This window comes from Temnothorax nylanderi, unplaced genomic scaffold, assembly GCF_030848795.1.
Source record: "Temnothorax nylanderi isolate EJ_2023f unplaced genomic scaffold, tnyl_v1.0 TNYL_tig0002_pilon, whole genome shotgun sequence".
NCBI lineage: Eukaryota > Metazoa > Arthropoda > Insecta > Hymenoptera > Formicidae > Temnothorax > Temnothorax nylanderi.
Window position 1 is genome coordinate 265899 of NW_027249064.1, and position 14787 is coordinate 280685.

General features: G+C 46.4%; 1 protein-coding gene across 4 annotated transcripts in view; it reads right to left on the reverse strand.

Annotated features, from left to right (window-relative positions):
• The window catches only part of LOC139768388 (serine/threonine-protein phosphatase 4 regulatory subunit 1), a 125543-nt gene that overhangs the window by 26341 nt on the left and 84415 nt on the right, over nt 1-14787 (reverse strand). Inside the window, exon 1 of one of the 4 annotated variants that reach the window (XM_071698552.1) lies at nt 6399-7678. The exons of the other annotated variants lie outside the window; for them this stretch is intronic. The gene's annotated coding sequence lies outside the window, so the exon portion shown is untranslated. Of the gene's footprint in view, nt 1-6398; nt 7679-14787 lie in introns of those variants that run through there. 4 annotated transcript variants of the gene reach the window in all.

The window sequence follows — 14787 nt, forward strand, 5'->3', positions numbered from 1 at the left end:
GACAGAAAAACGATGGGGGGAAGGAGCGAGGACGTAGAAGGGTACGGCACAAGGGGAAAGAGAGAGAGAGAGAAAAGAGAGAAAAGGGGGATTTAGCCGGACCCCGGTGCAGGGACGGATTTAGTCGGGAGTCGGGAGAGCGTGTGCGAGGAGCCGAGCACAGAGGATCTGGTACGAGAGACTGGGGGCCCCCAGGATTCGAAGAAAGAAGAAACGTAGAGTCAACGACCCAACGAGGAGAGCCGTCGCGCGGTATTAAGTCGCGCTCGGGACTTTATTGCACGCTCTCTTCGCGCGGCCTCGCGCGCCGCGTTCCCTCCACCATTACCCGATGCGGCCGGCGGCCAGTTATGCGCGATTAACGAGAGTCTTTTGATTCGATTATGGGCACCGCGCGCGAGGCAATAAGCCCGCGTACGGTTCGTGCAAACATCTCGATTTTTAGATATCACGCAACCGCGCTCGCCGATCGATGAAAAAAAAAAAGCGCGTGAGATTTATACGTCCAGTCGGTTTAGGACCTTTTCTTTCGAGGACAGTCACGAGAGTAAGATGTATAGCAGGGCTACCGACGAGGTTTCCATTTACGTGACGAGCCATTTAAATGCCGCGCGCTTCATTCCGCGGTATCTCAAAGGGGAGCACGAAACCCGCAATTATAATCTCGTTAGGATCGGAATGATCGAGTTCACCGAAATTATAGCGATTTCGAGCGAGATGCGGCGATCGCGTAGATCGCGCCAGCGATATGTAAGTCAATGCGGATTTTTTTTCCCCGTGGATCGCACACGGGCGCGCGCGAGCGCAGTCATGCGACTATTTCCTGTCGCATTCCTCAGCTCGGATTCCAACGCGCGGGCTTCCATCGAGTCGTATGAATGACCGTCGCGGCGACGTGGATACACGGTCGTCGATCTCCTGACGTCATGTCGGCGGCGACAGCGGCGCGCGGCGGTCGTGTTACGACCGTGCGACCGTTATGTGACCGATTGGCACACGACACAACCGACACCGACGGAGAAACGTCCGATGTATATGCACCTCTGGCCGCGCATTCGTCGCATCGCGTTTTGCGAGTAGTCGTCTTGTCACTCACTGGTAGTAGACACGGCATCAGCGGGTCTCCATCTGTTTTTTCAGCTCGACTACGACTTCGCGGAAGAGTAGTCTCTCCGGACATATTCGTCGAATTTCTTTGCTTCACTTCGCGATCTTCGATTCCTTCGACACTTGCGAAACATCCTCGCGCGAGACTTGGTGCAACTGCGGTCGCGAAGACAGCGAGACAACGTGAGAAATTTATTATCGCGAAAGATGTATAAAGTACTTATTATATTTAAGTACTTTATTTGCATAACATAAATTAAAAAAAAAAGACTTACGAAATGCGAATATTAAACGCATTTAAAATTTTCTTTTTTTATTAAAATGTAAATGTATTACTATTTACTATAAAAAAGCGTGTTGTAAAATATAGAAACGTATCGAACTCACGGGGAATTTTTCAGAAACGTTTATCGAGCACGTATCGAAGGAGATCCGGACGCGGTTGGAAGTTGGAATATCTCTCTCCTTATCTCCGGCAATGCGTGCGCTCGCGCTACGGCCCGTACGAGTCAATTATGTGCGCGCTCGGCTGAATTAACGATACTGGAGGAGGAGGGAGAGGCAGAGACGCGCGTCGAAAGACGTGCACATCGTATCGCGACGCGTTACGAGGATAAGCCCGAGGTACGGGCGAGCGTTGTTCCGAATAATTCCGAATCGGCGCGATTAAAAGCCCGACGGCGGCCGTTTCGGCGGTTTCGGCGAGCGAGATTGATATGGAGATTAAAGAGAGGTGAACACTTCCACCTCGCGAGCGAGAGCGAGAAGAAAAAACGGCGGGGGAAGGAGAAGGAGGAGTAGTAGGAGGAGGGGTGAAAGGGGTCCTCGAGGGGTTAAGGGAGTGTACGAGGGAACGAGACATAGAGAGGCATATATGAGACGAGGAGGATGGGGGGAGAGAACGGGGAGAGGGTCAGTAGCTCTGCGTTCTCATGCATTCCGCTCTGTCATGGCGGCCGCAGGCCGCTCAGACGCTCCTCGTCCGTCCTCGTCGTGTGCACATGCACACACCGCGGCGCGGCGGCGGGCCCCGGCCGGCCGGCCGGCCTCGTTGCCCTCGCTGAAAGAGGAGAAAAAGGAGCGACCGAGGAAGACGGAGAGGAAACGACCGCGCGCTCTCCTCTGTACGCACGCGGTGTTTATTGGATATTCGGGGACACGGGTCCCCTAGGAATACCGGGACCCCGCGATCATTCGTGCCTCGTTCCCTGCGCGGAGATCTTTCGACGCGGACGTTCGCGCGATGTTTCTGATACCGAATCTACACAGATCGCTTTTCTTTCAGTTATTATTTCGGTAAACCATCCTCCAATCTAAACTATACAATATTTTATACGCTTGCAGATTCTGTATTTAGTTCGTTAAGGAAGTTTTGTGTGGGTCTCTTCCGTTTATGGTAATTAAATAATTAAATCGGTCTTAATATTAGACCGAAAAATTATCGCTTCATTTTGGAAAACAGTTCTCTAATTATTATAAGATATAATAGGGCGAGATATTGTAAAAGTGGCAGAACGATAATTAGAATTCGCCGCGCGATAAATTACTCGAGAGCAAGAGAGCGACGGTGGTGGCGCACGAGAGAAAAAGGGAAAGAGACCCAGGGAAGGGCGGAGAGCACGACGGGGTTGAGACGGGTAGAGGAGGAGGGAGAGCGGCGGAGAGCGGCGAGGAGCGCCCACCGCGCTAAATGCTCCGCGGCGAAGGCGCCCGCTCTCACGCTGCTCCGGACCCCTTGCGCCTCGGGCCCCGAGGGCCCTTCTGTACGGCGACGTAAACAAGGCACGGACCGTGGCCCCGAAACGATACGTGTGCACCTATATAACGCGGTCTCCTTTATTCTCCCGCGTTTGATAATTTGGCCGGCAAACGAGCGAATTTCGCGCGAATACGATTGTTCTTATTCATAAAAAATAAGCAGAATTGTATATATATATAAATAAAATTCTGCTTATTACATATAATATATATATATATATATATATATAAAGAGAAAGAGAGAGACACTTTATATTGCGCGAGTTTCTTTTAGAAGCATTAAGATCTTCGTCGAATTTTAGACATTTTTAGACATTCACAGCGAATTGGTTTATATTTACCTGAAAATTCACTATACACGGTTTATAAAAGGTATACTCCGTTTCTAGACAATGAAGACAGATAAAAATAAGCAAATAGATATCGATTGCTACAACTGTAAAACAGATTTCCTGCTATAAATGTAATATTTACTGATTGTACTTAACTATTTGTTCTCGATCTTACGGTACATTGAATCGATAATGCAAATCGAAATAATTCAAGTATATGTATCACAAATATAAAATGGAGTAATTATGCAATCCTTTATTTTTCTTTCCTTTCAGAATTTTCCTTTGAGAATTATATTATCAAATTTTATAATATATAACATCGTTAATGAAGATTAATGAATTCATTAATTTCTTTCAAAGATGTGAAGAGAGAATTGTAACTTGTAAACTTGTTTTGTCAAAGTGCAATTCATATTGTCGCTTTTCTTTGACCGAGCTTGATTTGACGATTTTCACGAGCAGTGCGTCTTCCGCTTTGTTGTTATTCATAAGGGTCCGAGGCCGTGCGCGCGCGCGGCACGCTGCGAGAGTGTTTGGATCGCATCGGAGGAGAGGTACACGGAACACGGAGGTCGGGATTCTCAGGCGGTCGGTCCGAAGACGGCATTCCACTGGTACCTGTCCTTAACTCAGCCTCCTACAGTTCGCATTCACGGCTCGGCAGCGAAACGAGCGAAAGAAAGAGAGAGGAAAAAGAGAGAAAGATCGGCCCACCTATATAACCATAATACAACATACGCATAAGAATCTGGAGGATCTCAACGCGGCGGGCTGAGGCCGCCGCGGCCGCCGAGCTTTGCCAGCGGAGCAGGCGAGAACGAACGTCCGAGGTAATAAGGCTCTTCGTGGGGAGGAGAGTTGGGACTTTATGCGAGACAAAGGGGCGCTCTCGCTCTCGCGAGTCACGTGTTTGCTCCCACTCGTTAAAGGGGCCGCGACTCGTTTCCAATTAGGGAAATTAAGCGGAATTCGAAGAAACGCCGAAAGCAACAGTCGTACGTATAATGCTAATGAGTTCAATGTACGATCGAGATGAGCTTTAAGCAGCTCGACGACGAAAAAGCGGCAGAGAGAAAACGTCGTACGTACAAAAAAAAAAAGTTTTATTATGCTAAGCGAAGAAACGGAAACGAATGAGGCGACTGTTGCTACGAACGGATATTGAGACTGGTATAACGTTGACGGGGTTGAATCTCCGTGGAAATACGGAAAAATCACCCCATGCCCGCAATGCGAAATAAACATAGAAATTACCTTCGCGCGTCGGCCGCACACGCGCGGCATCTAAATTCACTAAGATTACACCAGTTTCGATACCCGGAGCAAGGACGGAAGAGAGACGGGAGAGGCAGGCAGGCACGCGGTTACGCGAAGCGAGCGCGAAAAAAATGCACGGCAATAATATTCAGGAATGCGATGAGCACGATAAGAGAAACACCGCTGAGTCGCCGCGCGCGCGCACGCACGCGCTTACAAGCGCGGGATTCTCGTTTGCGAGTGCTTCGAAAATGGTATTACACACCGGTATCACTATATCGTATTTCGCTCTTGAAAGAAGCACGTAAAGTCTTAATTTCATGGTTCCCCGTTTTCCGGGACGTTGATCGGTGTACGCTGTACTTTCTTCGTAACTTAGGCACCTGTCACGTCACGAAAATTGCATATTTTAAATCGATTTAATTAAACGCTAATAATTATAACTTTATTCCTTAAGAACGAATGTGATATTGATTGATGGAACAGCTGTGTATATTAAATCTTTCTATTTTTCTGTTACATGCATTTTTCGCTATCGTGCACCCCATAGCTCCTTATTCGCTAATAAAATCAGATTTTACGATGTTAAACAATTTCTAAGTAGTAATCAAGATGTATGTACACATTATAAATTTAAATCTTATTTAAATTTATGATAATTGCTGTAGTCTAAGCAGCATCTACACTTATTAAGAAAACAGAATCAATTGAGCGGTGAAAACTTATATCCAATGAGCCGAGAAAAATAATGATGATCAACGTACACGTGTGCACATAATTACGGCCCTGAACGCGTAGACTCTACTTGATCCTGATGTTCAACTTTAGTTGAAGCTTATAATTTTGAGACTATTATGATCTCGATACTTTCGGATTAGGATTTTTTATTTTAATTAATTATTACATAGTTAAAAGCATGTGTTTAACACTTTACCTAGCAGCACGATCGCATTTATAAACGATCATATTAAATATTTCTATTAACAGGACAGTTGACCAAGCGTTTTCTATTATTTTTTGGCTTCACTTTATTTTCAATATGTCGTGAAATTTAACGACGTAAATTAAACCGAGCAAATAGGATGTAGTAAATTTTGAAATATTTTGTAAAAGTAATAATTTTTTATTCGACCAAATTGGCGATCTTTATATTAAATCTTTTTATTAAAGATAGCCAGTTTGGTCAAATAAAAAAATCATTATTGTTAGTTATTTATTGGCGAAGCAGTCTCATGTTTGATTTACTTTGTAAAAAAAATTCAGCGTCAAGAAAAATAAAGTTTCAAAAATTTCTACAATTTCGAGCAGTTTTTATCGTAACTTGGTATGCTAATCCAGAGTTGTAAGTTACATATTTAAATAAATTGAAGTATTCTCGGTATTTTCTGATTAACGGGTCAAAGTCCGAATGACGGGGGAACAACACGGTTGAGCACCTCTACACCGCGGGCGTACGGCCGTATCGGGAAATATGAATGTAACGTTGAAAACTCATTCATAACATGACCATATAGGAAAAAAAGTTTGTATCGATCAATTAAACGAAATGCAACCCGAGAATGTAAGGACGAGAATTTTTCCGATCGCGAGAAACGTAGACGTTGATATGAGATTCATTCATAACACGGTCGTGTAGAAAAACCGTATTCCGAGTAATTAAACGCGCGGTACGATTGAATTGAACATAATAGAAATGCGATACTTTAATCCACTGGCACTCAGAATTTCTGAACGTAAACGTTTCAATCCTTTAGAGCCTTAGTCGAAACTTTCGCTCGTACATAAATTCGTTGGTCTCTCTCTCTCTCTCTCTATCTCTCTCTCTTTCTCTTTCTATCGCCACGCACCGTCAGCAGCAAAGCAAATGCGGTTAAAGAAACCGTTACAGAATGGTGTAAAGCTAATAAGAGTCGTTACATATTCGTCTCGATGTTATCTTACCAGTGGTTTTTCCTCGTTCATGGCTCCGTTTCACTTTTCTTCATGCACGTTTCGGCAAACGGAACAAACGAACTAACGATCGAATGTATATGCAGGAACGAAACGGATACGCGCGTATCACATATACACGATGCGCTCGCTCTTCCTTTTCCCCGGCCGTCGAATATGGAACGCACTGTAGAGCGAGAGGCGAGCGGGAAGGAGGGAAAAGAACGGGAAGAAGGACGGATGAGAAGGGGGGACGAGGGCAGGCAGATCGTATTATGGGAACACACACGCCCGAACACGTGTGTCTCGCTTCCTGTGGCGGGCCGGAAGTCTCCGCGCGGCGCACTATGGCGCACCGTAGTGTAGCGTGACCGTGCGCTACGAGGGTCCATTAGAGTGCCTCCTCTCCTCAATGGCCAGGAGGAATGGAATCCGAGTATCGGGTCGAAAACCACGCCGCGTTTTCTCCTCTCCCGCGCTTCCGCTACTCGCGTTTTCCTTTTTTTTTCTTCTTCTTTTCCTTCACTCGCCGGCGAGTCGCGAGACTCGGCGGCGGCCACCACCTACGCCGCATTTATTTTAGCTTCGTCGACGAGGGGGGCGGGTTTCCTCGATCCTCCCGGGGCCGATGCGACCGATACGCAGTATATCCCGTTGAAACACGCGGCTCGTTTTCGACGAGCGCGCACCGGTTATGAACGACGACCGACGTTCGTCACCCGCATGACGCCCGCGTCACGATATCCGATCGTTAGTGCTCGTACGGCTGATAAGAGCGACGTGGGAGACTAGGCCTGAGAAACGGCTTCCGTGAGAGCTTTCCACGTCGCGCTCCATGCGCTCGCGCGATTCCATTGCTCGTAGGCAGCACGGCTCGTACTTGTACTTGCGCTTCCTGAGAAGTTTTTTTCGAAGAATCACACCGATGTTCGTGTCCAATCCGATTGTGCGTCGTCGTTTGTGTCTTATATCCGGGGGACGGCATCGCTGACCACGACTCTCTTGTCTCGTTTGTAATGTATCTGTTTTCCGACCGCACTTTGGCATTATTTCTTCCATGCCACTATTGGGAAAGTAGTTGCTCGATATTGTACTCATTGTTGTGCACATTGCACTTAATCCTCAGTCTCTGCGAGCACAATGTGAGTGGCCGCGTGGTCGAAAGGAAGTGAAAAAAAAGAAGAGGAAGTCACGAGGGAAGCAACGTGTCCTCGCGCGCACAGACGCGGCACCGCTCACACCAATCGACAGCACAACGTACTCGCACGACGGCCCGTGCCACACTGAGAATGATTGCTTGCGCGTCACACTCGCGCCAATGCGCAGACGCCAGATGCGCACTCGCTAGTACGCACGACGCGGCAAAAGCAACGCGCAAGCAGCAGGCAAGCGGGCAAGCGGGCAGCGCTGACGCAGGCGCGATGCACGTACGCGGAGGGGTAGGGGTAAGAGAGGACGGACGTAGCAGAGGGGAGGATATGCGATGCGTTGCCGCGAGTGGAGTGGAGGAGGGCTGCGGGGGAAAAGGGGCAGACCCGTTAGTTCTCAGAAGCGGACTGCCGCCAAACAGAGCTGCAACCGCGTACCGGCCTGGTGGTGACTGCCTCTCTCTCTCTTTCACTCTTTCCCTTTCTCATTCCTGTCTCTCTTCTCCTGTTTCTCGAGACCGCCGGTATCGGTGTGCTTTGGGCCTGCTGGCACCGATACCCCTCTCTCTCTCTCTTTCACGTAGCACGCACGAGAGGATTGAAAGAAGATATGTGAAGCTTGTGAAAAATGAACGGATCAGCGCGCGAGACTCCGTATACTTGACGGATGTCTATGACCGTCGAATTTCATGGAATGCATGAGAATAATGAATAATTTGTATAAGTTATGTAAACAAACAACAGTTATTGTATGAAATTTAATCAAGCGATCGTTTGCAGATGCACAAATAAATTTCATGAAAAAAAAAATGAAACTATATCACTATAAATTTTTATTCCCCTACATATTTTTCAGCACACAAAAGGATTGAAACCCTCGACTGATTGAGATTTTTATATTACGATTCTCGATCTTTTTGCATGCAAAAAAGAGCTGCTCTCGCGATATGATATTATCTTGAAGTCGGGAATTCCACAGAGAGATAAAAAGAGCGAGCAAGAGAGAGGAAATAAAATGCCAAAGGAAATCACATCGTGAATTGTATTCCCCGATACACGCGCGTTTCGCGGCGAGAGCGTTCTCGCGCTCTTCTCTCCCAATCCGAGGAAGAGGATCCCAAATCTCGTTCCGTTCCGGTCAGTCCGCGTCTTCCGTCATCCCATCGCCCTTACCCTCACGCCGCGCCGACGAGACACGTTCGACAACACACACGGGCGGTCTAAAAAAACTGGAGGATTCATTAACGGTTCCTCAACACGAACCTGCGAGCGAGCGAGCGAGCGCGCGCGCGCGACGCCGCGCCGGTGCATTCCATTGCTCGTGCCCGTGTGAACGACCGTAATGCACACACAGTATATACACGGGAAGCGCCGACGACGCGGGGAAGAAAGATCGCGCCGAGGAATGAGACTATGGGGACGCGACAAAGACAGTCGTACCTTGTACTTGATATGCGCACTTGGACGTCGGACGATAAGCTATCTAGTTCTTGTCTGCCGTCATCGGCGAGATACGCGAAAGCCGAGACGGGATTACTAACCCTGGAGTACCTCACACCGAGGGTTGCGTCTTACGAGATATAACAAGAGATAACTTTCCTAAACGCCGTCCATTGCAATGTTTTTCTCGGTTGTGTCCGTGTTCATCGTTTGAAAATAATTATCGCAATTATCTTTGCGAGGACGATAAACTTTGCTATTTTTTATTTCTCATTTTTCACGTTATATTTTTTTTATAAAGAATTATCACGTCAAATTCTCTACTTTTACATACGTGAGTCGATCAAATTTTTCGAACGCTACATTTCAAATTCTTAAGTTCGTATCTCTCGAGATATTAATGACGTTCTCCTTTCGGAGCGAACTCCTTAATTACGGAAAGGAAGCCGTGACTTTTATCCGTGGCGCCTTAATAGGTGCTCGTGCTCGCGCGTGGCTTGGGCTTAAGAGGCTGGGGCAGATGCATTCGAAGACGTTCACAACAGGAAATTCTCTCCTCTCGCATCTCGTTCCCCTCCCGCAGCGCAACGCTCGTCGTATAAGACTCACGCGTATGCGCAAGAGGGAGAGAGGTAGAGAAAGACGGGGAGAAAAGGAGAAGATAGTCCTCCTCCTTCCTCTCCGTGAGTCTGTCGCGCACTGTTCTACGGTGTTGTTTCTCTCGACGGAATCGTGTCCCCCTCTCCACACATACGCGCGCGCGCACGCATACACCGTTGGTACACAAACATATGGAATGCACAAATAGATACTCGAGGTGGCGGGTTATTCGGTCGGCAGGACCGGTGAATGGACCGCGACGGCGGTGGCGGCAGCGGGAGAAGTAGGGTGAAAAAAAGGAGTCAATGAGCCACGTTGCGTGAGCGTAATTATTGTAAGCGCGACACCGAAAGTCGCGAAAGTAACGTGCAACCTGATCGTGAGGATTGCACTTACGCTACTCGAATATCGACGAATGAACGTTCGCGCTCGCGGTAGAAGCGTTTACGCGAATAAAATTTGTCGGTGATTCGATACCACGTTATTCGATACCAAGTTACAGCTGTATTTAATTCGAATATCGACCTGGCGATTGCCACTCGTATTATTCCGTGAAAAAAGAAAAAAACCTGTTAACCTAAATAAATCCTAAATAAATCCTGTTTAAATGTGGTTTTAAAAATGGCAAATTATGTTACACAATTTTTTGAATGAGCTAAATTTAAAATCACTTCTAACAATAAGGTATAAAAAAATCTGAGATATCGATTTATTAGGAAAAAGATCTTCTTGTTCTCCACCGATCACCGCATTTCTCTCTAATAAAAAATAAATAAATAAATCACCATCCAAATTATACGAAATATTATCGATTTTAATGAAGTGAGTACAAACGTTTCTTAATGAAGAAACGATGTGTGGTCTATTCGGCGCTGCACCTTTTAATTAGTCGACGCTACGAACGAGGGTGTTTTTTCGCGTGAGTGGTTACGCGGGTTCGCGGACACACGTGCGTGCCGTGTAGAACGTGTACTTCGTGAAGCGAGGTGACTTCAGCGCAACGGAGAGGGTCGGTTACGCGGTGTATAATCAGGCGCAAGAAATGAAGTAGGAAGCAGACGTGGAGTCAGTGTATGAATATTTGACTAAATATTCGGACGTAAACCTTCGCTTTTCGGGTAACGTTGGCGAATGTAAAAAATATTATCACAAATATCATGGCACAATTGCCGAGCCGTAGAATTTACGGTCAAGCATAAAGAATGAAGCGTCGGAAGCTGACATTGATCGAGCAACGTAAACACATTCGTGTAAAAATAAAAAATACGCTAAGCATTTTGTATTTCAACGTTTAGGTAGCGTAATTAAATCTCCGCTTAATTTTCTGTTTCCTCTGTTTACTTCATGGTTTCGATTTGTCAGGATTATCGGAAATACCGTTTGTTAAACCGTCGTGAAAAGCAAAGTGCACGCTTTTTTTAGAGTGCTCGAATGCGTGTCATTAATCAGAGCAGTTGAATGCACGATGTTATTTTTGTACGCTATATAAAATACGTACGGAAATAAATATGTACGAAAAACACATCTAGCGCAAGTGGAATGCACAGCGTTCGTGTTTAAACGTTCGTGCACGTTGTGGCGTTGTGTTCCAATAAAGCACGTGAGATCGACGAGGTGCGGCAAAGCGGCACGCCCGCCTTCTGGCTCGGGTCGGGTCAGCCCTGATGAATGAACCGGAAAAAAATGTCAATGAGCGTAATTATTATTGTACAAGGCGCAGGCGCGGAAGGCGTTTGACCACGTTGCGTACATGATAAGAAAAAGAAACATCGAGATGTAAACGTTGCATTGAGTGTCACGGCGTAAAACAATCATCCAAACAAAATTTTACATATGCAGAAAGGCTTATATTAATAAAATTACGATTCGACAATAAAATGTGCAACGCGTTGAACCCTTAAATTCAGGCTTATGCCAGTATATATAATTATTAATTACATGATTATAATCGTAATAATAATAATAATCATAATTTATGCATTACAAAGCTTTCCATAGTTAATAACCATACTCCACGTTTATAAATACGAATTTAAGATGGAAGTGAGAAAAACGAACTGTTTGATCATGTAAATTAGATCATATCTGTACACTCTTTGGCGAAAATGGAATAAGACGCGGCAGGTCCTTTATGATGTAACACGATTAGCACCGAAGAGCCACAGAGAGTGACGGTGTAACTTAAATCTTTATGCATATCGATCTCGCGTGTTTTCAGCGGCGTGAATAAGCGCGGGTGGTCGTGCCCCGTGCCCGCAGGCGCAAGACGGGCTCGTTTTAACGATTTCTGCGGGGCAACGATATTCTAAGTACATTCATCGCGCCCTCCATTTATCGCGCACGCACGCGTCGCCCGCGTATGGGTACTTACTACGCGCGCTACGCGCGACAAATACGCTCGCCGGAGCTCCGCATGAATGTACTGCGACCGCCGTCGCCGCCGCCGCCGCCGCCGTATCGTACGTAGTACGGGCGCGCATACGTATACGCGAGAACGCACGTACGCACGCACACGCGGCCGCGGCGTGCATTCATAAAGTGTCGGACATACGGCGCGCGCGTGCGCGCGCTTCGCCACCGCCGCCGTCACTTTTCCTCGACGTCGCCACCTTTTCCTGGCTCGTAACACACCCATCCCTTTGCTGCTTTATCCGCAAGATCCGTTTTTTTAGCCATTTACGCGTTTCATGTAATTACGACGAAGCGAGCAAAAGTTTGTTGTTCTCATATTCATAGTCCGATCTTTTACAGTGAATATTGTCTTATTTTTCAATCATTTTATTGGTTAGATGGAATTTTAACACCGTTTATGACAGACGAATTTAAGACGGTTTTGAATATAAGATTGGACCATAGTGTTCGTGTTCATAACGCCGCCCTTAGACAAATCCTTCATCTTCCTGAAACTTACCGATTGGCAAATTGCCACAGCGAATATCATTTCTTCTTTACGCGGTGAACATGCGAAATTCTTTAATTTCCAATAAATAAGTCCGTTATGCTATAACCATGCTGGTAGAACGACCATTGTCCATGAGAACTTTCGTATCCTTTGTGTACCTACTACACGTTTGTTTAGACGCGTGTTGCGAAATGTGCGCTCTATTGTAATCTCTCCTACACTTGTACCGCTTCGCGCGAGTTTTATTCCGGACACACGCGCGTGAAATTCGCGACGACACCATCTGTAATTTACACATTGAATACGGATGGAAAATTAGTGCAAAGCTTCGCAGGTTTCTATAAGAGACTGCTCGCTCGAGGCCGATCGCTTAACTGCGTTCCTACGTGCAAGGCTCGCATCCGGAATGCGCGTTTGCGTATAAATCGAAGCTATCGCGTGCGTGGACGTTCCACCTCCGTTTTCAACACCTCCGCCCCTCTGGTTCTCATTGAACGTACTTGCGTCTCATTGTTAATAAGGCAACGGCGTTTCATTCAATCGGAAAGAATTTCGAACTTCGAAAACAAGCTCTTATATTTTATCGTTACAAAATTTCCATGTTTTAATTTCAACGGGCATGTTTTAAAGCATTAAATATCTTGCAATGGGGCAATAATTTATTTATTTTTCTAAAATAAGATTGAAAAAAATTAATCGACAAGTATGATTTAATTAACAATGCGCACTTTCGAGTCAGAGGTAATTTGTTGATTCTTTTAAATTTCAAACTGAATGTCTCCGTAAGTGTATAAATCACCAGTTTATTTCTATCTCCAGTCATTTATAGTTTAAATGACACGTCGTACGACTGGAGCATTCCATATAATTTTTTCATACTGTTATAAATAAAATTCAAAGGATCTATCTTTATAAATTGGACGTTGCGAAAGAACGGGGACAGTTTCTCAGTTGAATTAAGGTGAATGACGCTTCATCCGATGCGCATTCAGCAGGTCTCTCGCTTTGGGATCGCAAGACACTTCTCACCGGAGAAAGAGAGAGAAGAGGGATTCGCGGATCGTCCCTCCGCGAATACACACGTTCGCTCTTTCTGCGTCGCAGAGAAGTCGGCGGCGCGGCAGCGGTACCGACGAACTTTTGCCGCGGGGTCAACGGAACCGCCGGAAGTCGTCGCCGATTCTCGAATTGCCGGTGCACCCCGCTGCTCCCCCGTTCTCCCCACTCGACGCACCTCCCTCCCTACCCGCGCGCGGCGTGAACTTTTACCACTCGGGCCCGCGTTCTCTGTAAACAGGCAGCGTAAACCTCCGCGCATCCACTTTTTCCTGCGACAGGTCTAAATCTGTCTCATCGAGAGACCCGCGTGGCGCCCGGACGGAAACTCGCGTCGTTAATTTGTCCCCTTGCCTCGTAATGAGCATTCGATATATCCCTCAGAATAGCAATTTATCGAGCCGGGAGAAGAACATGAGAAAATTGCATACAGAAAGGAAATAAATTGCAAAATATCAGTGATGTATCCGCTGTTATTTGAGCTTCTAAGTGTGTCCCAATAAGTAACTAAATATTTTTATATTTATAAAAAAGAGAGAAGACGGAGAGACCAGTTAAAAATATAGAAATATTATCCTTGCCACATATACATTTAAACTTATGTAGCATCGTTAATTATTTATATCTAAAATATACTATACGTAAAACTCAATAATACAAAGACAAAAGACGCTAACAATAAGTCATAGAAAGCCTAGTTTATAAATACAAACACTTAAGAATTGATCGAGTATTGCGATTATTAACAAAAAATAGTACCCTCTTTTCTTATATCCCGCATATAATATGAAACAATCCATTTTTTCCTTGAATGCCACTGAAAATGTAGCTTTGGGTCTCAGGAGGGTACAAAGCGAAGAACGAGCGACTTGCGGCCTAGGCTAGTGTGGGTGTATGTACGCGCGCGTAGGGTGCCGACAGTGTGACGTCATTGTACCAACACCGTCGCCGCCACCGCCGCCGCCATCCTCGTCGTCGTCGTCGTCGGCATGGGAAGAGCATAAGTCGCGCGTGTGACGTTACGGTATTGTCTCTCGGTGTGCGTCCATGCGCGCGCGAGCGCAAGTGGCGAGCCTGACGGCCGGCTATGCACACGTACATTACATACACGCACGCACACACATGCTAATCTCGCTCTCGCGCGAAGCAAAGGAGAACGACGCCCCGGCGCGGCGGCCGGCGGCCCATGTGTAGGACCGGAAGTGTGAGTATCCGGCCAGACTCGTGTGGGCTTCTCTACGCGCCGCAAGTACTC